Raw genomic sequence first — 24,901 nt, forward strand, 5'->3', positions numbered from 1 at the left:
AGTGCCATTGTAGCTTTGCATGATCTCTAACCAAATGGATGTATTAAGTCTTAATGTGGTTTGTTCATGTTTGATTTGGTGTGTGAACGTGGCCACTACGGCTCTTTTTCGGTCTTTGAGGGTTTCTGTTTAACGACATTGTACTACAATTCTAGAGTTCTGCATGGAGTTTGAAGCAATAGTTATCCTGCCTATAAATTTTGCTCTTTATTTTTGGAAATAACATGTAATGAAGCATATTAACCTAGTAGGTTTCTCCATTAATCATGAGTAAACATTTTTGATGCTATGCAGCAGGGCTTTTCAACCAGTGATACGGTTACCACCTGTGGTACATTGGCACCTGGCAGGTGGTACGCGACCATCCTAGAAAAGTGGTAGTAGGGGAGGGGAATGGCAGCACCACACAAGACTGAGCGAGAGATGGCTGGAGCTGCAGGGCTGTCAGGGCTCAGCTGAAGCGCCAGGATCAGCGCTTCTTCAGGGCTGTCAGGGCTCAGTAGAAGTGCTAGGCTCCAACTGGAGCTCGGCACTGATCCTGGTACTTCTGAGCCCAGAAGAAGCGCCGATCAGCTGGAATGTTGCAACATTGGTTTGTGCTTAAATTGTAAGCCGCCCTGAGTCTTCAGACAAGGGCGGGATATAAATGGGATTAAAAATAAAAAAATAAAAAAAAAATCTCCAGGGTCTTGTGATTTACATTCAGATGCTCGGCAACTGATTCATATTTATGATGGTCACAGTGTCCCAGGGTCATGTGAAGTGACCAAAACCTGCTGCAACCACACAGAAGACGGGGGGGGGGAATAAAAACCAAACACCCCACCCCACCCCCCGCTGCCAATCCTCAACAGAAATGCTCACAAGAATGAAAACCTCGGACAGGAGGAAGAGCGCCGCCGGCGGGCAGGCAGGTGTCTTTCTCGGCTGTGGCTTGGGGGGCACTTTTTTCAGTGCCATTGTAACTTTGAACAGTCACTAAGCGAACTGTTGTAAGTCAAGGACTACCTGTACTTCATCACTTTTTTTCCTTTTTTTTTTTTTGGTCATCAAATTTTTGACACCTTGCTGGGCGATGTGGTACTCGGATGTTGCCATATCCTAAAAATGGTACAATGGAGTTAAAAGGTTGAAAAGCCCTACTATACAGTATCTGAAATAACAGTTATGTTTTACTCCTAATTATATTAGCAAATTATTTTTTGCATTGAGTTTGCTTTAGATAAGCAAAGCACAGTTTGTTAAGGTAGTTTTTGTATCTGTGAGATAAAGACAATGATGAATTTTTGCTGATACATTCTTGCAGGGTAGATCTTGGGTCAGTTTGATAAACCATGTTTCTCTGTATGAGACTGTTCAGACACAAACTATGTGCAGCCATAGTTCCCAGAACTAACCCAATTGCCTGGGTTGAGAGCCTAAACTAAGTGTAATAACTGGGTTTATATGATATCAAGAGGCACAAACTAGTCAGCCATCTTTAGACGCAATGAACCGTGCAAAGCCAATCACAATAAGTCGTAACTTCAATATCCTAGTGTTACAGGATTGAAAACTGCATTTTGGCCAAAGCTTGTGCTCCTATTTGTTTATACAATGGGTAGTTTATGCAATGCTAATTAAATTACAACTATGTTGTAATATATCTCGCTATTTCTTGTACTTCCTGTGGCTGCTAAATACAGGTAGTCCTCAACTTAGACCACAATTGAGCCCAAAATTTCTGTTGCTAAGTGAGAATTTTTTAAAGTGAGTTTTGTCCCATTTTACAACTTTTCTCGCCACATTTGTTAAGTGAATCACTGCAGTCCTTAAATTAGTAACATGGTTAAGTGAATCTGGTTTCCCCATTGACTTTGCTTATCAGAAGGTTGCAAAATGAGATCACACGATTCTGGGGCACTGCAACCATCATAAATGTGAGTCAGTTGCCAAGCATCCAAAAATCATCTGACCATGGGGATGCTGCAATTGTCATAAGTGTGAAAAATGGTCATAGGACTTTTTTCAGTTCTGTTGTAACTTCATACAGTCACTAAATGAACTATTGTAAGTCAAGGAGTACCTGTAGCTCTGTGACAGTTTTCCTGTCCCTGCTATATGGGGTGGAGATACTCATTTCAAGCAAGGGCAGAAATGAGTGAAAGCAATTATTTCAATTAAGGAGGTTTGATTGAATTTTCCATCGATTAAGGTCCTCTCCCTATCATGTATTGCACCTTATGGAATGATACAAGTTATGTCATCTCTAACATTTCCTAGTGTGTGTGCGAGCTCCCCTTAAAACACTGTTTAATGTTTAAAAGGCTGTATGGCTTGGGATCCATGTTTATGTGATTTAAAATGCTTAATATTCATCTTAAATTCCCTGTTTAGTGGCACTCTGCAAATGCTTATTTCTGCCACGGTTCTGTCATTTTTATTGCCAATGTCCTTTTCTATAAAGTTACTGGGCTGCTATGAACTGGATTGTTCTGAATGAACAAATGTTCATTCTGTATACTGAAGGTAGGGCTCAGGGACAACAATTCAATATTTATTGGCCAGTAAAGGCTGTTGCAAGCAGGAATGAAGGTTGTGTATTGCACAAATGTGCCATGACATGGGGGGAGAAAATAAATGATGGGAAAGCTAGTAGGCCAATACAGATAGTCCTCAACTTACAGCTACAATTGAGCCCACTATATCTGCTGCTAAGAGAGACAGTCGCTGAGTTCGCCCCATTTTACAATCTTTCTTGCCGCAGTTGTTAAGTGAATCACTGCAGTTGTTAAGCTGGTAACACAGTTCTTAAGTGAATCTGGCTTCCCCATTGACTTTGCTGGTCAGAAGATCGCAAAAGGGGATCACATGACCCCGGAGCACTGCAACCGTCATAAAGATGAGTCAGTTGCCAAGCATCCAAAAAAAATCGCATAACCACGGTGATGCTGCAGTGGCCCTAAGTGTGAAAAAAAGCCATAAGGCGCTTTTTTCAGTCCCATTGCAACTTCAAACCGTTGTAAGTCAAGGACTACCTGTACTGTATTGGAAAGCAACAGTTTGAGAAAAGAAGCCCATCCAATTGCTAGTCTGCATATGTTTGGCCGTGCTCTCTAAAAGAAAAGGAAGAACAGGGCATTGGGAACTTGCAGCTGGCACATGACATGCCATGCCATGCCATGACACTCGGGCGGCAGAAACCTTTTTGCACAAAGACGTCTGACAAGTCATTGGTGGTCGTGGAACAGAGGTAGACTTCAGCTCTTTCTGGATTCATATCTGGTACTCTGTGAGCCTTATAACCCTTGAAAGTGCTGATAGAGCAGGATGCTCCTTCGAGGAGGTCAAAAGAACTGGCTACCAATCTGTGCAATCAAATATTTTACAGCAGATACTTATTTATTCTAATACTGTATATTCAAATTTCTGAAGGAAATTCTCTCTCTCTCTCTCTCTCTCTTGCATGTTAGCTGCCTTGAGTTACTTATAAGAGCAGGGTTTTAAAACTCAAACTATAAAATATAAAACAAATAGAATAATATGATAGAGTTTCAAAATGTTAAAATATACCCAAGACATATACACCCAAGTAAAATATAGAAAAATAAAATAAATATTCACAAGAAACCTAGCTGAAAATCTTCAGTAATTATATTAAAATAGAAAGAATCCCCCAAGGAGAAAGTTCCCACAACTTAAACTAAAAAGTCTTTGATGCTCTTCAAGCTGATTTTCTTGTACTGGTAGACTACTAGACTGCCTCAAAATTTAATATTAAATTCTGGCAGGCCAACAGAAACTGTTCTTTTAGCTATATTGTGTTCAAAGATTTACCCCCAGGACACCACCTTGCATATGGAAACAATGTGGTAAGAAATGAATTAATTATATAAATGATAGCTTGAGAAGTAAAAAGAGTTTGGCCATAATATGGATATTTTTGGAGAGTTTTTTGGCTTCAGTTTTAAAATGTTTCATGCACATTTTATTTGAAATTGTTAATAAAACCATTGTGTTAGGTTGCCTGTTGGCATAGAAATTTTGTGAAAGTGATTGGGACTCTGAAAAACATTTTCGTCTCATAGTATTTGTGCATTTTTAAAGAAACTACCCTAACGATTTGTGCATCTACTGGCAAAAAGTCTGGCTGATTTGTGCCAACACCTGCATATTATCCAAAAGAAACCCCTTATGGACACAGGAAACAAGAAGATTAATCTTGGGTCTAATTAAATTAATGTTTTGCACCAAAAGCCAAATGCATTCAAATGCACTCTCAGGCCCATAAGTGCATTCTGTTTTCAGTCTCTTATCAGATTCTCTGAAATGCCTGAAGCTTGCCTTTGACTATACTGTACTGTATATATTAATGTTTAAGCATATGTTCAGTATGAGCAAATGGAAGAGAATAGAATAAAAGAGTTGGAAGGGACCTTGTAGATCTTCTAGTCCAGAGGCCCCCAACCTTTTGTGCACCGGGGACCAGTTATGTGGAGGAAGATTTTTCCACGGACCAGAGAGGCTGTGGTTTTGTGTGCTGCCTTGCATCCCTTGGATGGAGCTTTGCTTGTTTGCACGGCCCGGTTGCTGGCATGCTGTGGCCCGGTGCCGGTCCACGTACCGGGGGTTGAGGACCCCTCTTCTAGTCCAATCCCCTGCTCAGGAAGGAAACCTTATACCGTTTCAGACAAATACCATTTTAGATAAATATATGGATATTTATTGCTATGAGCATGATTCATGTGTATTTTACAGAAGTTGGAATATTTTCTTTAGTTTTATTTTTCCAAATTTGATATTTTACAGCTGAATCACATCCACCTGAATACTACCCAGGAACTAGGCCTCATTTGTGAGTTTATTACTCCTTTACAACAAATGTTGACAAATCTGTTTGCCAGGTTGAGCATAAACCTCAACTTACGACTGGTCACTTAGCAACCACTCAGAGTTACGAAGGACCTTTCCAGGGCTACTTACAACCTGGATTCAAAGTTCCAGTGGATCTCCCTAGTCACATGATTGCATCTTAGGCACTCAGCAACAGTCTAACATTTACTGCTGTTTGCAGCGTCGCACAATCATATGACTATGATTTATGATTTTTTTGATGGAAACACATTCATTTCTAGTTTCCAGCAAAAATATGCCCAGTGTGGACTATGGATTCACTTAACGACTGCAGTGATTCACTTAACAACTGTCATCTACGTGGTGATCCAGTTAACAACCAATACAACTTCCGGCTCTAATTTCAGGCTCAGTTACAGTCATAAGTCGGGGACTAGCTGTAGCTAAAAAAATGGATAGGGAAAGTTGAATGCTTTGCCTGAAAGTGCTCAGGATGGCTCCAGGGTCTGGCCACTTTCCTGCTAGAATTCAACAGAAATATTTGGTGGTGATGATCATGTGATCACAAGGGTTTGGGTAAATTCCACCTAGTATATGCTTCTTTAATCCCAATCTTGTTCTTTGGTGGGGAACTTGTTTGAATATGTTTGAGAGAGGTGATGGCAATTCTTTGGTTTCCCAGGTGATCATCTAAAAATAGTAACATTTTTCTTTCTAAATACGTGCCAGTTGCTGATATTTTCAAATGCAGAAAGTTTCTCTTCAAAAGAATGATCAAATCTGTTCTTAAACCTTTGACCTCAACACATGCAGCTATAGCATCTATGTCTTACAATTGACATTCACATATTACTAATAAGAAAAACTAATTATGTGAAAAAAGCTATCAGATTGCTGGGTTACTGAACTGAAAGGAATTTGTGCCCACTCTCTGTCTCTCATGTGAACTGATTTGGGTTCATAAAACAGGTGTAAAACCCCTCTGCATCTGAAGGGCAAGTGGGTAAAAAAACATAAGAAAACTTAATTGGAAGAATTGGATATTAATATGCACATTGCATTATACACTAAAAATAAAACACTCATAGAGAACATCTTAATTAGCTAACCTTATCTCTTAGTCTTGTGTCATATTTAAAAAAAAACTATTAGATGACTTTCTGGAAAAAGTTCAGACTCAACTCTTCATATATGCTTTTTTCAAGAGCCATCCATTTTGTGTGTGGAGATCCTACAAGTTCATCAAATGTATCATACGTTGGTTGTACCACTGAAATCAGATTTTGGTTTGTTAATTAGTTGTAAGATTATTATAACCCATAGGCTTGCAAGCATTTAATTGGTTAATACCTGATTTTAACTGTGCAATTTGTCTGAGCTGTAGCTAAACTACAAGTGTATAACAGAATGTGGGAGATAAATTAAAATCTCATCTTAAGGGAAATTTGAGCCTGGCATGTGGATTTGGTTTTAGACATTTGAATCCTCTTAATTTTTTTTACAGTGCTAAGAGGAAAACAAACACTTGGCTGGAAATGTTTTATTTTGAAGTCATTGTGTGAGATTAATTTCAGTCTTTAACATTTTACTGGCCTAGACTAGCCAGGCCTAGTTTAGAAATAGCAAAGCTAGAATGTGGTTGGCTTAGTGAACCCACCCATTAAAAGTTAGTGTTGTATGTGAAACAGGAAAGATGTCTTTTAAAAAAAAACAACCTCTCAGTGACTTCTGGCAGCTTACAACAGGGGTGTCAAACTCAATTTCATTGAGGGCCACATCAGCATTGCGGTTGCCCTCAGGGGGCCGGGTGGGTATGGCCAGGATGGGCGTGGCCTACTGGGTGGGCGTGGTTAGAGTGCGTATGGCCTACTGGGTGGGCGTGGCCAGCTCTACATCGTTCGCATCAAGGGTGCCTATCGGGGCCTGGGCAGGAGTGGGACAGATCTGAGGGTCTCTGGCAGAAGGAGGGTCTCTGGGCCAGGGCCAAGGCATTGGGGGCCGTTCCGTCACAGTTTCCAGGATGGCTTCACGGGCCACATGAAACCACTTCGCGGGCCGGATCTGGCCCCCGGGCCTTGTGTTTGACATGTCTGGCTTACAAAGATAAAAACCCAATATAAAAAGCAATAATCCCCCCCCCCTCCAGAGACAATGATCAAATAGGCCTCTTAATGAGCTCCAAGCCACTCTACGGTCCTCAGGCCTTTTGGCAAAACCAGGTCTTCACGACCTCACGCAAGAGTATCAAACTGGGAACCAATCTTATCTCCACAGAGATGATGTTCCACAGCAAGAGACTAACATGGTGAAGACCCCTCTTCACCATAGCTGGCTGAAGAATTCTGGGAGCTGAAGCCCATAAGTCTTAAAGTTGCCAAGGTTGCATACCCCTGCACTAGTTGCATCTCCTTAGCAGACGGAGTCCGTACCATTCCCTGCCATCCCAATCTGGTGGCTCAGGTAGATGTGACAGGAAAAAGCAGGCCTTCTAGTAACATGGTTCCAAGCCACGTAGGGCTTATAAGGTGACAACCGCCACTTTGTAATGGATCCAAAAGCAAATCGGCAACCAATGCAGCTCCCATAGGAGAGATGAAAATGTGTACATCTAGACCTGCACAAACCATGAGGGCTACTGCATTTTGAACCAATTGAAGCTCCTGGATATTTTTCAAAGGCAGCCCCATGTATGAACCCCATAAAGAATAAACAATAAATAAACAATAAAATTTGACTGAGCATTTATGGCTTAACATTGTATGAATAATACACACTATTACTTCTGCTTTTTTTTAAAAAAAAGTCATTACTACTGAAACTTGTTTTATTATTTTGCTTAAAAGGTGAATGTGCCTTATGTGCTGGACAAGTAGGATAGTTTTTAAAAATTCACTGAAAGTACCTGTACGTTACAAATCTTGTCCATTAATACCTTTAATATTGATTTCACATTAACTGATTCTCAATTTAATTGGAACTTTCAAGAATATGTTCCCTGAGGGATATATTGTTTGTGTGGTCATTTTTAAATCTTGGATTATAATAACTCATAAATTGGTAGCATTTCATTTTTGTTTGTGTTTTGCCATAGACCCAAAAAATACAGAACAAAGAGAATGAGCCAAGAACAAAGTCAAGCAGAGACCCTCAAATCTAGATGCGTAGGGATAGAACTAAGAGATCACAACTCTGCAACATTCAGCTGAGGTATTCACTCAGAAGACCCCTTTCACAGGCTATCTGGACATCCTGCCCTTGATGATGTGATTAGAGAGATTCAGTAATATTCCCAACAACCCCTTATGTATTGGCCATTTCTGAGAATTGTGGGAATTGACGTCCACTCCCCCTGGATTTGCTAAGATTGGGAAACACTGCTATCGAGTACTCTGTGGGGGTATGGCTGGAATCCATTTCACTGGTAAATGGGAAAAGTTGAATACAGCAATAAGCAAGAACAAAGAAATATATTCCACTTACATAATTCTCATTTTAGGCCTCTTTAGCTACCTCCTTGCCTCCCAATTCTTAAGTATTTTATTTCTGCCTGCTTCAGAGCTTCTACATAGGGCAAGATAAAAGGTGAAGAATCTCTTATTTGCAAGTCAAATGTGTGCTCATTAACGAGCTCCTATGTATATAATTTTTATTTTAACTGTTCTTTTTTTGTACTGTGTTGTGTTTTTCATATATTTTTCATTTCAACATTTTTTTTACTGTGTTGTGTTTTACGTCAGTCAAAAGGTAGAACTGTACCTATATATTTTTTTTTAGATTTTTATCCCACTTTTTTCATACACCACTCAGGATGACAAATATATTAATACTCCTTCCTCCTCCAATTTCCCCCCCCCCACCCTCTGGAATGATTTACCAATGGAACTTAGGACCGTCCCCGATCTGCGTTCATTTCACCGGGACCTGAAAACCTGGTTTTTCGATCTATCAGGCCTGGACTGAAGGGGTTTTAGCTTTTTAAATATTGTTTTAATTGGGCTTAATTAATTTAATGTATTTTAATTCTATATTATTTTTATATTGTATTTTATGCTGCCCTGTAAACCGCCCTGAGTCCTTCGGGAATAGGGCGGTATAGAAATTTAATAAAATAAAATAAATAATAATAAATGTGAGGTGGGTTGGGCTAAGAGAGTATAACGGGCTCGAAGTCACCCAGCTGGCTTGGATGCCTAAGGAGAGACTAGAATTTTCAGCTCTTGGTTTCTAGGCCAGCACTGTAACCACTATACCAGGGGTAGGCAACCTTGGCTCTTTTATGACTCGTGCTGGCTCAGGAATTCTGGGAGTTGAAGTCCACGAGTCATAAAAGAGCCAAGGTTGCCTACCCCTGCACTATAACAATCTCTCTCTCTCTTTCTCTCTCTCTCTCTCTCTCTCTCTCTCTCTCTCTCTAAGAACCAGATTACCTTGTATATGAAATTTCATTTAAATTGCTAAGAAAAAGGGATAGTGTAATTTCGATTATTCAAGTGCTTGGAAGGGAACTTGGAGGTCTTCTAGTCCAACCCCCTGCTCGAACAGGAGACCCTATACCGTTTCAGATAAGCGGCTGTCCAGTCTCCTCTTAAAGAAGATGTCTTGAAAGAGTTCCCATTTACCTGAGAATGGGGTGACTTAAACCATATGTGTTTTTGTATATTCTTAGAAGAAAATTGCTTTTACATGTTCATTCACTGTTCCAAGGCTGGTCCACAATGGACCAAAAGCTGTTTTAGTGCATTAAAACTATGTTTTGAGTAAGTCTGAGATTACGCGTCTTAGAAAATGCTCTTGGTTTTTTCCCCCTCAAGACGTGCATCTGGTGCATTTTTAACCTCTAACAGACAACAACGTAGCATGCATGGCTACTGCAACCATCACATAGTATGCATGACTATTGCGACATCACATAAAATCTTTCCCCAGCCATTTCCCGGCGGCAGCCATTAGCTGATTACTTATGCCAAATTATTTGAGCCTTAAGGCCGGCTTCAGTATTTTTCAAGGTTTTTCCTTTGACAATTTTATCAAGTTCATTTGACAGCATGCCACAAAAGACTGCTGTCTTTGTTGGTGTGTTCTGGTGGAACAGTAAATGCTGAAATTTTTAAGGCAGGGAGAAAGAGGGGAGGGGAGGGAAGAGGGAGGGGAAGGGAGGGGAGAGGAGAAGAATGTTATAGTATTGGAAGATTCTAAATTTCTAGTCATCAAGTTTCAGAAGCCTATGTCCTATTATAGTAACGGAGGGGAAAAGCTGACAAGTCCTAGCAGAAGAAATTCCTTCCCTTTTTCATATTTGAAATAGTCAAAATACAAAACAAGGCACTGCTCTCTGGCATAACTAAGCCAGTCGCTAGTCTGGAGAGAGTTTTGTAAGTCCTGTTCTTTCACACTATTACGACACGGAGGAAGGTTTTTATACAAGGATTCAGATAGGGGGGGGAAAGTTAGTGGCATTTTAATTAGATTTCAAAAAAAAAGTTGTGCTTTTGTAGCAGACGTCAGTCCTTTTGGATACCATTTGTGGGATATTTCAAGATAATCCGTTTTATTTTTACTTGTCTTCACAAAGTGTCACTCCCCTCTCGGAAAAAAAAAAGAGAGAGAGAGAAGAAAACCTTAACAACCATTTTTCAGTATGTTCTGCTTATTACCAGACCTTCAGTGCTTGCTGCTGAATTGCTAAGGAAGAGCTCAAGATAGCTTCCCAGATACTTCCCTTGTTCCTCTACACAGAGACGGGTGAAGGCGTTGCTGATATCACAACATAACAGTTGTGATTTTCAGTCATGGCTGAGGCTTCAGCCAGTGCCTTAGCCAAAACCTTCAGCAGCTACCTGCCGAATATCTAAACATCTAAACCTCAAACAGTGTAAGGTTTTAGCGGCAGCTGAGCTCTTTTCCTAAGGGGCTCTGCACAGTTTCAGAGAAGGCAAATGATGGAAACTGTATCCTCAGCAACTTTACTACACTGTATGCCAGTATGATGAAGGTATGCGATTTCTGAAATATCTGGTTAAAAAAATGGAGCAAACTTGGTTCTATTTATAGAATTCTTTGTGCTTTGGCAAATTTCTTCTTTAAATCTTGCTAGAAAACTCGGTATATTTATGTGCATGATTTATTTATTTCTGCAAATAGATAATTCAGTTGCACTGAGATGTAAGGATAGTTACATTGTCGGGAAATCTATAGATTTTATATATTTCGAACGTATAATTATATAAATAGGTAGATTGTCAGGAATGTGCTTTGCCTCAGTAGAGGCAAAGGCTTTTTAAGGTTCTTTTTGAAAATACAAAACTCGGATAAAAATGTCTTAGTTTTACAAAAATTCGCAAGGCATTTTTCCAAAAGCTTATATGTTGTTGAAAAAAATGCAATTGAAGTAAATTTCATTTTAATGTGGTTTGTAGCAGTAAAGCAATTAACAGTTGATTCCTTTACATGTTTTTTCAGAAATAATATTTACTGAGAACAATAGGACCTGTTTCCAGAAAAACATGAAAAGAATTGACAATATATTTTGTGATAATGCTACAAAAGCAGCCCATGGGTGGGGGATGAGGGGGGAGATGGGAAATAAATCTTGGTTTTTACAAAAAAATATTTCTTTGATTTTCACTTTTTACCTTGTAAAAATGCTGTCCTAGAAAACACAATAGTATAAATAAGATGCAGGGGGAAAACAATATGTTTTATTTGTTAATGCTTGAGATATTTTACCAGATAAAATTATGCAGTGGTCCATTGATAGTAGTTGCTGTGCTATCTAACTAATACAATTGGTGCTAATAAAATAAATCACACTGTTGTAATTTATTACTGTATTATTTCAAAACATCAGAGAAACAGAACATTAAAACTTGGATGTCTTGTTCCAAATGCTCCTATCCATTTCGGTGCAATCAGTAAGCACACTTCATCTTGTGTGTTTTACTTAGTCCAAGCTCATTAGTATTGTAATATGCTTAAATGGTTGAAGATGTAAATATTTCCTTTTCAGTTTTTAACTACTGGTATAGGTTTATTAGCTGGTGATCCAGAACAAATAATAGGATTTTTAATTAAAATCAGACTTAAAAATGTGTTGAAGAATTTATCTTGTATTTTTTAAACTATATGTCCGTAGACTCTATTTGAGATAGAGATAAATTCTGAGAGCTTGGTACCCAGAAACATCTTTCATAGTATTGGTTTGTGGAAGTTCATAAAAAGTATCCATTTTTCTCATTGAAAATGATGTTTTGTTGGTCATAAATAGTTAAATATTGATGTAGCAGTTAAAGTAATGCGGGCATATGTGAATAGTGCAGTATTCTGTTACGTGCTAGAAAAATGTATTACTTTGCTCCCTGTTTGATAGCCCATGTTTTCTGTATATATTTGTATTAATGTTTGCATTAACATTTAACATTTAACTGCATTAACATTTAATGGTTTAATTTTGGGTTTTAATAACAACTGATTTACCAGTAGTTTCTGGAATGGACATATTTTGTATCAGAATTGAAAATGGAAGTCAATACAGGAGGAGATCCCAATATATATCAATAGTAGATCATGTGCATCATATCAACATTAATACTTTTGTTCAAAAAGTATGAATTCATTACAGTGTTGTAATATATTGTCATCGTGATATACAAATGAAAAGCAGCGTTGATAAGGAATTCAGCTGCTAAAACGATGTGTTTTCCCTTTATATCCGAACATTGGCATTAGTGATTACTGTGATCTCTCTTAACTGAATTGCTTTACTTGTTCTGTTGGTCGATGAATTTAGCTATCACGATATTAGGGGGAAATGATAATTGATTTGGTCGTGTTTTGATATATGCAAATGGGCGTCTGCTTGTGGAACAGGAATTTCCCTTCCTCTCCTCTCTCCTCTTGTCCCTGCACCTGCTGCTAATATCTACTCCTGTAGCTCCTCCATCCCCCACCAAGTAGATTTATGGAGGCTGCAGGGGAGGGAGAGGAGAAATTTGATCAATCAATATTGCTCTGGTGACTGATTTACATTGGGATTTGGGGACCCTCGGTTTTATCCTTTATTGTTCGTTACTCGTATAGTTAGTAAGTGCAACATGAAATCAAGATTTTTAAAATTTTGCTTGGGATTCTAGTCCAATCTGATAAATAATTCAGGGAAAATATATCTGTTCTCATTTGAAAAGGCAAATTTAGGTAGGAGAGGACAGAATCCAGCAATTACGCCCTGATAAATTGAGTTCTCTTCCTCTTGAACCTTTCCCCCCAAATAATTGATATATATAATATAATTGACTAGCACTGATGGTGTTACCTAGTTTGGGTAATAAAACATCTGCAATCAAAACAACCAAGCTCGGAGAGCACCAAAGACCCATCATAATGGAAATATCTCCCACCATTTGAAGTTTCCTAGGCATTGGCATCCTAGTGAAGGACAAATTGTTACCTTCTGTTTCTCTTTGCAGAGGCATCAAGCCACAGAGAAACACAACATACTAGGCGTCAATTACACTTTTAAGCAGTTTTCGATTTTCTCATTTAAATCAGTAGGATCAGAAGGTGTTCAGTGAAATTGCTTTGCAAGAATTAAATTCCTTTAGTCCCCTCTCTTGTTGAGCTCCATTAGACAGTTTATAAAGCCGAATAAGCATGTTGCTTTACAAATAGGACTGCAGGAATTGCAAAGGGATGTACCACCACAAAGGGATATTAAATATAGGAATATAATTTAATTACCAACTAGAGTACTGTCAGTACGTGAAGAAAAGTTCATAATCCTCTTTTAGAAAAGCAAGATTAAGAAGAGGCTGCTAGAAATGTGAAGTGCCATGGTAAATATAAATAGAGTGTGACCTGACATAAGGTTCCTCCTATCCTTGCTCACCAGTAGCCTTAAGCATTTTGGAATATGGAAGTGGCAATTACGGTGGTGATAGAGGAGAAAAAAAATCAGGGACATGGAGCAGGCATGTGAATAGCAGCAAGTGATATTTTGACTTGGATATTAAAATTAACACACTTCATCCATTAAAGGGCAAAAGACAGCTCAGTCCCAATCTTCAATGATGGATTGACTGACCTCAGTTCAGAGAATGCTCATATTTTTAGAAGCTTATGATGGATGGATGCAATGCACGTTTGTTGTCAAGCTCAGTTCCTGATGACTTCATGGATTTTTTCCATAAAGGGTTTGTGTGTGTGTGTGTGTGTGTGTGTGTGTGTGTGTGTGTGTGTGTTGGAACCACAGGGCGGCGAATGGCCATTGCGTTATTATTCCAGGATATATTTTTTTCTGCAGTATTTCTCAAGTCTTTTCCCCAGTCCTTCACCTCCTGTCTTTCTGGTGTCTCCTATCCAAGTATCAACCGTGACCTAAGATCAGTATAACTGATCTTTAAATGACACAGTAAATGCTGTGTACGTTATATTCCGGGGGGAAAAATTTTAACAGTATTTAATGGTATTGTGCTTAGAACATATTAAAACCGCAGGTACAATGCTATGAAATAGCAAGAGCAGTGTGGCTTAGGATAAAATAAGATGGGAGATATGTGATTACCTCTTTGGGATTACTTCTCCCTCTCTACTCCTATTGTAAAGTGGATGTCCTAGTTAGATATTTGTTGTAGCTATTGTCGTTTCAGGAAATCTTTACTTGGATGACTGTCGGTTTAAATGACATTTAGCTTTTTTGCTCTCTTTGTAATTTTAATATCTTGAATGGCTTTCAACTAACCATTTTAAAGAGTGTTACGGATCTCCTTTATGTTCTGCCAGATCTGTGCTTTTAAAGAGGGCATCAGCAGGCAAAAGCAGCCCTGGCTCTTTGATTTTTTTTCCCTCAGGGCAGACAACAGTACCTTCCTAGCTGCAAACCAGAGTCTTGTGTGTTCAGTCTTCACATGGATGGAGGGCTGAGGGGAAGCATACTTCCCTTCTTCCTTGCCTTCCTTTGCTGTAATGAAAGCGAGAACCGAGTGGGGAACCAACCAGATGTTGCTGAGCTCTACTTCCAGTGTAGCCATCTGGACGTACTGGGAACTGCACCTCAGAACCCATTAAGATTTCCAAGCGTAGGACAGCTTTCTTTGCTCTTTCCTTAATTCTAGAAGGCTTTTGGATCAATATAGACTGGGAGTGAGATGAGTTCAAGAGCAGATAGAAGGGAAAGCCATCTCATGAATCATCTTGGTAGAGCATGGGTAGAAGAATTTTATTGCTTAATTCTTTGGCTTGCGTCCTCCCAATTTAAAATCCCAGAATAAGCTGTTAAATATTTCACAGTCTAATTCTCTCTTGCCTGCTTTCCAGCTTCCCTCGTGTTTTCCTGCTCAGCATCAACATCCTATGCAGTTAAGAAGCACATAGCCTATAAATGTTGTGGGTTTTTAAAAATATACCAGCTACTATAGTTACGTTGGTTAATAATAAATATTAACTAATAATGTATTTGCTTAGCTCTGTTTCTCTTCCAAACGAACAGTAAACTCCATAGCTGAAGGTTATAGAGAATATATACGGAAAATAATTGCAAGTTGATTATATGAAAGGAGGGAAAAGGTGCTAAAGTACAAATGTTTCTTTCTGCATTTTCTAGAATATGTTATTTATAGTGCAATGAATAATTCGATTTTAGCATTTTCCTGTTCTAGTTTCCATGGTTACAGCTTTGGAGTGTGGTAAGGCTTTTGAGAGAATGGCAAACAAAGTCTTACCTAAGCTTTTCAGCTAATTAGGGAATAGGTGGTCTTTAACGGCATTAAGATCCTACCAATCAAATTGTAAGGAACATTAGAGCATTGTTTTTACTAAAGGACAAGACACTGCTTTATAAATTAGTTAAACTGGGTGCTAAAACTTACCTATATATGATTGTAAGGGGTTTTTTTTAGATTTTTTAAAACCCTGCCTCTATTTTTATAAATAACTCAAGGTGGTGAACATACCTCATAGTCTTATCTTCTATTTACCTCTCAGAATAATAGAACAACAGAGTTGGAAGGGATTTTGAAAGTCCAGTCCAACCCCATGCTCAAGCAGGAAACTCATTTCAGACGAACAGTTGTCTAATCTCTCGCCAATTGTCTAACCAATATTGGAGCTCAGCTTCTGAAGGCAAGTCATTCCACTGATTAACTGTTCTGTCAGGAAAATTATCTTTAGTTCTAAGGTGATTCTCTCCTTGATTAGTTTCCATCCATTGCTTCTTGTCCTTCCTTTAGGTACTTTGGAGAATAGGTTGACCCTCTCTTCTTTGCGGCAGCCCCTGAGATATTGGAACACTGCTGTCATGTCACCCCGGCCTTCTTTTCATTAAAATAGACATACCCAATTCCTGCAATCATTCTTCCAGTCCCCTAATTATCTTTGTTGCTATTCTCTGCACTTTTTCTAGAGTATCAACATCTTTTTTATATCATGGTGACCAAACTGGATGCAATATTCCAAGTGTGGCCTTACCAAGGCATTATAAAGTGGTATTAACACTTCACGTGATTTTGATTCTATCGCTCTATTAACGCAGCCTAGGACTGTGTTGGCTTTTTTGGCAGCTGCAGCACACTGCTGGCTCATATTTAAGTGATTGTCCACTAGGACCCCAAGATTCTTCTCACAGTTAGTACTGTTGAGCCAAGTACTCCTATTCTACACCATATGCTTGCTTTTTCTTGCCTAAATGTAGAGCTTTACTCGACAATGTTGTGAGGTGAGTTGGGCTGAGAGACAGTAACTCACCCAAAGTCATCCAGCCAGCTTGTATATTCCCGTGAAACAATAAGTAAAACCGAAACGATGATATTATAAACTGCAAAATTTGTATGGACTAGGTTTTGAGCTGTACATCTGTGTAGTGAAAACTGCCTATGCAAGAAAATGAGAACTGAATTGGAAACATCATTGATGACGTCGTGTCTCAGTCTTTTTGCTTCGGAAGGAAAGTAACGTGATTTACTCCAGTCCTCATTTATCAGAGTTTATTCATCATGCTAAGTCATAATTTGCTTTAGCTATGGTTTATTGAAGAAGGCATTGTGTTTTGTTTATGACCATAATGGCTAAGCTATCACTCTTTTTTTGCCATCCATCATACTGCATTAAAAAAAATAAAAAAAAAAAATCCAGCCAGCATTCTCCTAAACAAGCTGATGCTACATTTGATAACATACTGTCAATTTTTTTTGCTGTCATGTTTTTCCAGATTTAAAATTGAAGTGAAGCAGTGGCAGAATATAACAAATACCAATTGAGCCGATCAAAGCTAAAGGACCCCAAACTGCACATAAGCGCTACTGTTGAATAGAATAGAATAGAATAGAATAGAATAGAATAGAATAGAATAGAATAGAATAGAATAGAATAGAATAGAGGTAGTCCTCTACTTAAAACAGTTCCTTTAGTGACCATTCAGAGTTACAACGACACCAAAAAAGTGATTTATTGATCATTTTTCGCAGTTATGACTTTTGCAGCAACCTCATGGTCATGTGATCAAAATTCAGATGCTTGGCAACTGGTTCACATTTATGACCATTGCTGTGTCTCAAGGTCATGTGATCACCTTTTGCGGCCTTCTGACAGGCTAAGTCAATGAGGAAGCCAAATGCACTTAACAACTGGGTTACTAACTTATCAGCTGCAGAGATTCACTTAACAACTGTGGCAAGAAAGGTCATAAAATGGGTCAAAACTCACTTAACAGCAGAAATTTTGGGCCCAATTGTAATAAGTTGAGGACTACTTGTACAGTAGAGTGGAATGGGAATAGAAATAGAATTTCTATGTTTCTGAAATTTCATCAACCCTAACTTTTCCCACTCCCTGAGAGAGGATAATATTAAGATCCAGAAAAGAAGAAAACCTTCCAAATATTTTCTTGCACTCTCTGTGCCCTGTGCACCATTTTATTTAATCTGAGGGGCATATTGAAAGAAGCTGGTGTGCTTTTTGGCTAATGCGTCTAGACGGTTTAATGTTCCCAGTGTAATGTATTCAGCTTCTGCTGCATTTTAGAACAGGGATAACAATAGTGCAGTATGTTTCTTTGCGTTATGACTCACACGCAGTTCCTTACTCTGCTGTGAAATACAATTTCTTAAACTCCAATTATCAAATTGCACTTAGAGCAGTCGTTATTCACCCTCCTAAGCATTATGCGGGACCTGTTTTTTTCCTTCTTTTTTTTAAATGCACCTAAGGAATGGGTCATTAGTTATTGGAAAGACTGCTTTCTCCATCAACATCATGTTTTAAAAGTGCTCAGGAGAGGTTTTGTCTTCTGTCCAATGGCTGAGAGCAGCCTAAATGTCAGAAGGGTGAGAAACAGTCATCTTGAATAGCTCCTCATGGGCTCGGACTCTCATTGCGAGGGATGTTCCTTCCATAGGTTAAAATCTACATTCAAAATTAAGATGCTGGTTTTGTTGAGTATGCAGAGCTGTTTGCCAGAGCTGATTTTTAATGTGACGTGTGCTCATATTCCTCAGTGGTGCTTTACTTTTTATACATTTTAAACCCATGAATCCCATTCCTTTTATTTCACGAAAGTGTCTCCTGTGCATAAAGATGAGCTAGAATGGGGGAAAGCATTCTGGGCAACTCGAGAGAAAGACAGGATACAACATCATGACTTTTATTTCTTACAAATGGGATTTCTGACGATTGGCCAAGCTGTCTTACAACAGCTGATTTAATGACTGTTCGAAGTTACAATGAGACTGAGAAAAGTGACTTAAGGCCATTTCTCACACTTATGACCTTTGTAGTATCTCCATGGACAGGTGATCAAAATTCAGACGCTTGGCAACTGACTCACATTTATGATGGTTGCAGTGTCCTAGGGTCATGTGATCACCTTTTGCGACCTTCTGACGAGCAAAGTCAATGGCAAAGCCAGGTTCACTTAACTCCAGGTAGTCCTCGACTTACAACCGTTCACTTAGTGACTGTTTGAAACTACAACAGCACTGAAAAACGTGACTCATGACCTTTTTCACACTTATGACCGTTGAAGCAACCCCATGGTCACATGATCAAAATTTGGATACTTGGCAAAATTGGTTCATAGTTATGACTGTTGCAGCGTCTCGGGCTCATATGATCATGTGACCTTTTGCGACCTTCTGACAAGCAAAGTCAATTTGGGAAGCCAAATTCATTTAACAACCATGTTACTAACTTAACAACAGTGATTCACTTAACAACTGTGGCAAAAATGGTCATAAAATGGGACAAAATCCACATAACAAATGTCTCACTTAACAGAAATTTTGGGCTCAATTGTCGTAATTCTATCTGTAATTAAACAACTGCAGTGATCCACTTAACAACTATGGCAAGAAAGGTCATAAAATGGGCAAATTCACTTAACAGCTGTCTTGCTTAGCAACAGAAATGTGCTCAGTTATGGTACGTTGAGGACTACCTGCACTGATCATTTTGTGAACTGGCAAGTTGTCACATTGCAACCATTTTCTGACAGCATTCACAGCATGGCCTTCAAAATCCATCTATGTTGTGGTGCCTCAAATGTTGCCTCCCTGATTAGTGACAAGATTTGGAGTCCCTCACCAGCTTACTTTGCATCCTTTGGGGGAAAAGTAATAATGAGGCATTGAGTAGTAGCCCAAGGCTTCCAGAGACTTTCCGTTCATTATTCTTGAATTTTGAAGCAGCTAAATATGCGTATATAATGTCGCCTTGGCCTATTTTTGCTAAAGCAATAGCTTAAAAAAAACCCATACAAACCTATGACTTAAATTGTAAAAGAGGACACAAAGATGAGTGTCTGAATACCGAGTTGTCTGCTGTACTGAAGATTAAGAGTTTTTTCTGTTAAACTAAAAAGCGGTCATTGTGACTTAGCCATAATGCTAAAAATTAAGGGAAATAGTGTATTTCTGGAAGTAATTATGTAACAGATAGCATTTTGCTTTCTGTTATGAAATAGATTAGCGAAGGAATAATCTGTCAAAAATAATATTGCAGAATTCTTTATCCATTGAAAAATGAATGCTTCCTGTATATTAGAGAGATAATCAAGAAGGGAAAAAAGCAGAAGAGTGTCTTCTTTTGTTGATTCTATTATAAATGTCATGAAATGTTATGCCAACAAAATATTGGCTAAGCTTTTACAGCTTTTGACATAAGAGGACACGGACAATGGTTATAATTTTATTGATTTTCAGCTAGTTTCTTTTCCTTCATTGTGTTTTGTCATTGTTTACGGTTATTACAAAATTTTTAAAAATGAAGTTTAATTGTATAGGGCCAAAATCTCCCATCTGTCACATTTATTTTAAAATAAATTGCTCTGTGTTAAAAGGAATGCATCTTATTTTTGCAGTTTTAATTCTGTCTTTGTATACAATTTTACACAGTCAGGTTGCGATACAGTGATTGATTTTCTACGCTTGAAGCAACTCTAACCTGACAGGAAGAAATCATAACTGAATGAATATTTTGATGGTTTATGCAGTGATTTATAGTTTGGGGGGTTATAATTATTTGAGTGTTTTACTGTTTGAACCTTCTGATTAGCAAGTCTCAATCTGAGTGATTTGAGATGTTGAAGTGTTTTACTGCCCTCTGCCGTGGGCAACACTTCTAATCTTTTATTTCTTGTTCAGCAGCTGAAAAATGTTTTCCTTATATTGGGTATTCTTTACATTGTGTTATAGCACTGCAACTGAAAGCTAGCATGTTATTGACCAAATGGAAGCTATCGTCTATCTCCATAATATTTTTATAAGATATAATACTTTCAACTGCCGAATAAGTTTGAAATCCAAATGTACAAAGAAACTGCAATCCCAACTGCCTTGATTTATATATAAGAAGTACTGTTTTTTTTGGACATGAATGTATTGACAGAAATCTAAACAAGACATACAGGTAGCCTTAGGGCTACGAGAGCAGTTGGGACTAGAAACTACATTGATAAGCGATCCAGTTATAAAGTGTAAAGTCATCTGACCGTGATGCTTAGCAATAACAATTCCCACAGTCCTGTTGCCATTGTTAAGTGATCATGTGATCACTACTTCTGACTTCCTGTTGGTTTCCCCATTGACTTTGGTTGTGGGAAGTCAGCAGCATCAGAAATTGCGATCATATGGAAGTGGCTCATTGCGACATCTTAATTGCAAGCGAATCTCCTGGCTCACAGTCCCATGATTGCAGGGATGGAAGGACCGATCCTAATCCCCCCCCAAAAAAAATTCAGCATCATTTTAACTTTGAACAGTTGCTGAGTGAATGATTTTAACCCAAGGAATGCCTGCAGTATAAAAATGTAATATTACAATGCTTTTTAAAGAAAAATATGGTATGGGCCTGTTACAGTCAATTATTTAAAACACAAGTACAGACTGATAGCACAAGATAAAGCTTTGGTGCGATTAGTTAACATCCTAGTTTTAGCCAGCCTAAGTATAACATTTGATCCAAATTAGATTAAAGTTTCCCAACATCAATTAACTTTTAGAAGTAGTATTCATGATTACCCATGAAAATTGATCTAACAGAATCAAATCAATTCTTAATCCAATTCACTTGAATTCTTAGTAAGATCAACAAATCCAATGGGCAGAGAGATTTCCCATGTTGGAAAAAAATAAATTGCCATATATCTATATCTATATACACGTGTGTGTGTGTGTGTGTGTGTGTGTGTGTGGTGTGTATGTGCATGTGTGTATGTGTATAAGAAACAGATGGACTATGTAAAGTAAAGTAATTTGGTAGGTTTGAGTATAGGATATTAGCTTTTGTGCAGTTAGAGATCTCATTGTTTTTCTCAAGATGATGGCTTCTGAATTTCAGTTGCATTTACATCCAATTGGGAGAAATCGATGTGATGTTTTGAATGAGGGAAGAAATAAAATTGAACTGTTGTGAGACATTAAAGAGTTATTTTCCTCTGGACAATTTCATTTATAAATAATTGGGATCCTCATGCTGTCAGGTAGATTTTTTTTCTTATTTTTGTCATGTTTCATTCAGTATGTTTTAAATCTGCTTAGTATTCATAGAATCCATAAACTTAAAACTTACTATCATGCGCAGGAAATCAGGAGTCAAGGCGGTTTAAATTAATATACATGCTAACTCTCTCTACAAGAATCTGAACTGCTAACAGTCAAAGAAAATTGGCAGTAGAAAAGAGGCCACGGAATTCAAGGAGGGATGGTCTTAGATCTCTTGTGAGCGTGAAGGGACTCCAAACCTATGACACGCTTGACTCCTCCCTCAGGCTCATCCTGGTCATCTTGTACATCTTTAATCAGCCAATTGTGTTAGTTACTTGTAATCATTTTCTTTTTATTATCTGACCAGCAGTTAAATTTATCAGACTTTCAGTCATCTGTTTATGCCCAATTAATTAATTATAAAAATTTACCATGCATAGTTGAATTATTTTCTGTTAAAGAAATATATACATATTTTTCGTAACATAGATGGTATATAATGAGATTATTCTCATTTTTCTTCTTAATCCCCACAAAATAAATTATGTTTTATGATTTCTAATAGGTATGACTGTTGAAAGGGGGAAGAGATAGTACATGATCTTTTCATGGATCATAAGAAGAAAAGGGTCCTTCCACTAAATCATTTTTCTTTTCTTTTTATACTGTTGTGATTTGTTTTTTTCCATGTATTCTTTTAAAAGTTTAGAATTTTGGCCCATTTCCAGCATGGTCTTGAAATGCTTATGGAAGTCTTGAACTAGTTTTTTCAGGATGATGATTAGCATTTATATTCAGATCCAATAGATCAGTTCCATTTGAGCCATGCAGATGGTGAAGTGAAATCTAATATTTGCATTTAGCTTAGAGCTGCTTTTTTACCTTTGTTTTTAAAGAAAAAATCTCAAATCATCTTCAACCCCTGATGTCTTACTAATTCAGCCTTTTGGTTTACACTTAATGTGTGAAAGTGAAGAATGAAGACGGTAGCATTTATCAGTGCTTTCTGAAAGTACTTTATTTAAATTGAAATATATAGCACACATCTTTACAGAAAAGTTTTCAAGAATGTCATTATCATTGGATTATATCACAGTCTCAGCTATAAGAAAAACATTTGAAATTTAATTCAGTAACTCCTTCCAACCCAATTAATATATTGCTAGTCTTACCGTAATAATATTTATAATTAATTGCAAGTTATATATTGAGGACTGCTGTAGAAGAGTTGTGAAAATCAAACAACTTTAAGTGGGAATTCTTGAATAGGTATGGAAAAAATTAAATAGAGTTAAAATTGTGTTTATTTTTTCAAAAAAAAATCAACTGTTGGTTTTGAAACTTTTTTTTAGGTGTCTAAAAGGAATGGTATTGCTGATGCCAAACAGTATAATACAGCCCAGGGGTTTCCAATAGTAATAAGGACATGGGACACTTTTCAGATTCCAGATGGATCATTACAACTGACATCTTGGTTGACGACTGTGAAAAAGATCCTTGGATTATTTTATTTTATTTTCGTGGGGGACCACAATCACAGATCTACAGGATACACCAGGCAAGTAGTACTGAGCTTTAATTGCTTATGTGGCCTTTCTATTACAGAAGGAGGAAGGCTATATACAATGCAGATCTGAAGCCATCTTCCTAAAGGTTTCAGTGTATTTGTGAACTCTGTTTTCTAGTAATTATGTTTAAAACTGCAGCCTGCAGGGCTTAAAAATGTAAATGTATAATCAGCAAATAGTTGGATATTTTAGAAATAAATAATGATTTATCTTTGTGAAATTTGTAGTAGTGTTTGTCAAGGTATTACTGTACTATAAGAGAGACACTACTTGGTCCAAATATTACAACTGAGCAGGACAGCCACATCCCAAAGTTTATAATTTTTGCCTTGGAAGTCCGTGAGAAGAGTGATGATTCCTCTTTGCTTTGAAATTTGGTACTTTAGACATTTGTATCTTCACTATTTTTCCCTCAAAACTATTTTTTAACAAAAAATAACCACCGCTAATTTATTTTAATTGGAAAATCCATAGTTAAGTGCCAGAGATCCATAAATCACACTCTACTTACTGAATTAGAGAATTAACAGTGTATGGGGTTGCTGCATTAGATGGAAACATTAACACTTGTTGGTACACTCAACTACAAATATTCCTTCAAATCAGGATTTGGAAAGCTTTTAAAGCCTTCTAACAAGACTTGAATATTAAGTAATTCTCTTCTTATGACCACAATTATGACTGGCATCTCAGTTGTTGAGCAAAATGGCTGCTAAGTGAGTCACTCATGTGACTGCTTCGCTCAACAAACACAATCCCAGTGTCCTATCCCATCCCAGGAAATCACAGGTGCATAGGTAAGTATTTTATCTTTTCTAAAAGATTTTCAAACGGAATCCTTAATAGCAAAAGATTTAAACAAACAAAAAGGCAGCTAAGATGTTGAGGAACACGATGGTGAGGTGAACAGAGAGTTGTTGCCAATGGATTTGGGAAGCACGCTGCTTCCCTTATATAGGGGTAGTGTGACCCAAATTTAGTCCTTTGACAGGACGGCATTCTTTCTGGCGAATAGTCTTGCTGAGAGCCTTCGTTCAGTTACGTAGATTCCTTCCTGGTAGGCAGCCCTTTCGTTCTCAAAGAGCTGCCTGGTGAGTGGCGATGGAATCACAGCTCCAGGCAGAACTGAGATTCCCTCCCAGCAAAGAGCTGCCTGCTGGGAGGGAATCTCAGCTCAGATGCAGGCAGCAGTAGATTGCAACCTTCCCCTGTTGGCTGCCTTATTGACTTTCTGGTGAAGCAGACAGAGATGATTGCAAATGGTGATCACATGATCGCGGGGTTGTACAGCAGCCAGTTGCAAATATGAACAGGTTGTCAGTCACCCAGAGGTGCATCACGTGACTACTCGGGGGTAGCACTATGTTTTACAAAGGGCAGAAGTGCTTTATGGGGTGTATTCTGAGACCCTTGTAACTTCAAACGATCGTTAAACAGTTGCAAGTCAAAGACCTACCTGTAAAAATTAGTTTGAGTAGCATATATGCATATCTGAAGAAATACTGGTCTTCCATATGCAGATGTACAAGTCTGGAT

General features: G+C 38.1%; 1 protein-coding gene across 5 annotated transcripts in view; it reads left to right on the forward strand.

Moving 5' to 3' along the window:
* The first annotated feature begins 23,175 nt into the window (after positions 1-23,175).
* Positions 23,176-24,901, forward strand: part of R3HDM1 (R3H domain containing 1) — a 62,690-nt gene continuing 60,964 nt past the window's right edge. For all 5 annotated transcript variants that reach the window (XM_083349496.1, XM_083349498.1, XM_083349499.1 and 2 more), the window contains exon 1: positions 23,176-23,355. The gene's annotated coding sequence lies outside the window, so the exon portion shown is untranslated. The remainder of the gene's footprint in view (positions 23,356-24,901) is intronic.

This window comes from Vipera ursinii (genome assembly GCF_947247035.1).
Source record: "Vipera ursinii genome assembly, chromosome: 1".
Lineage (NCBI taxonomy): Eukaryota > Metazoa > Chordata > Lepidosauria > Squamata > Viperidae > Vipera > Vipera ursinii.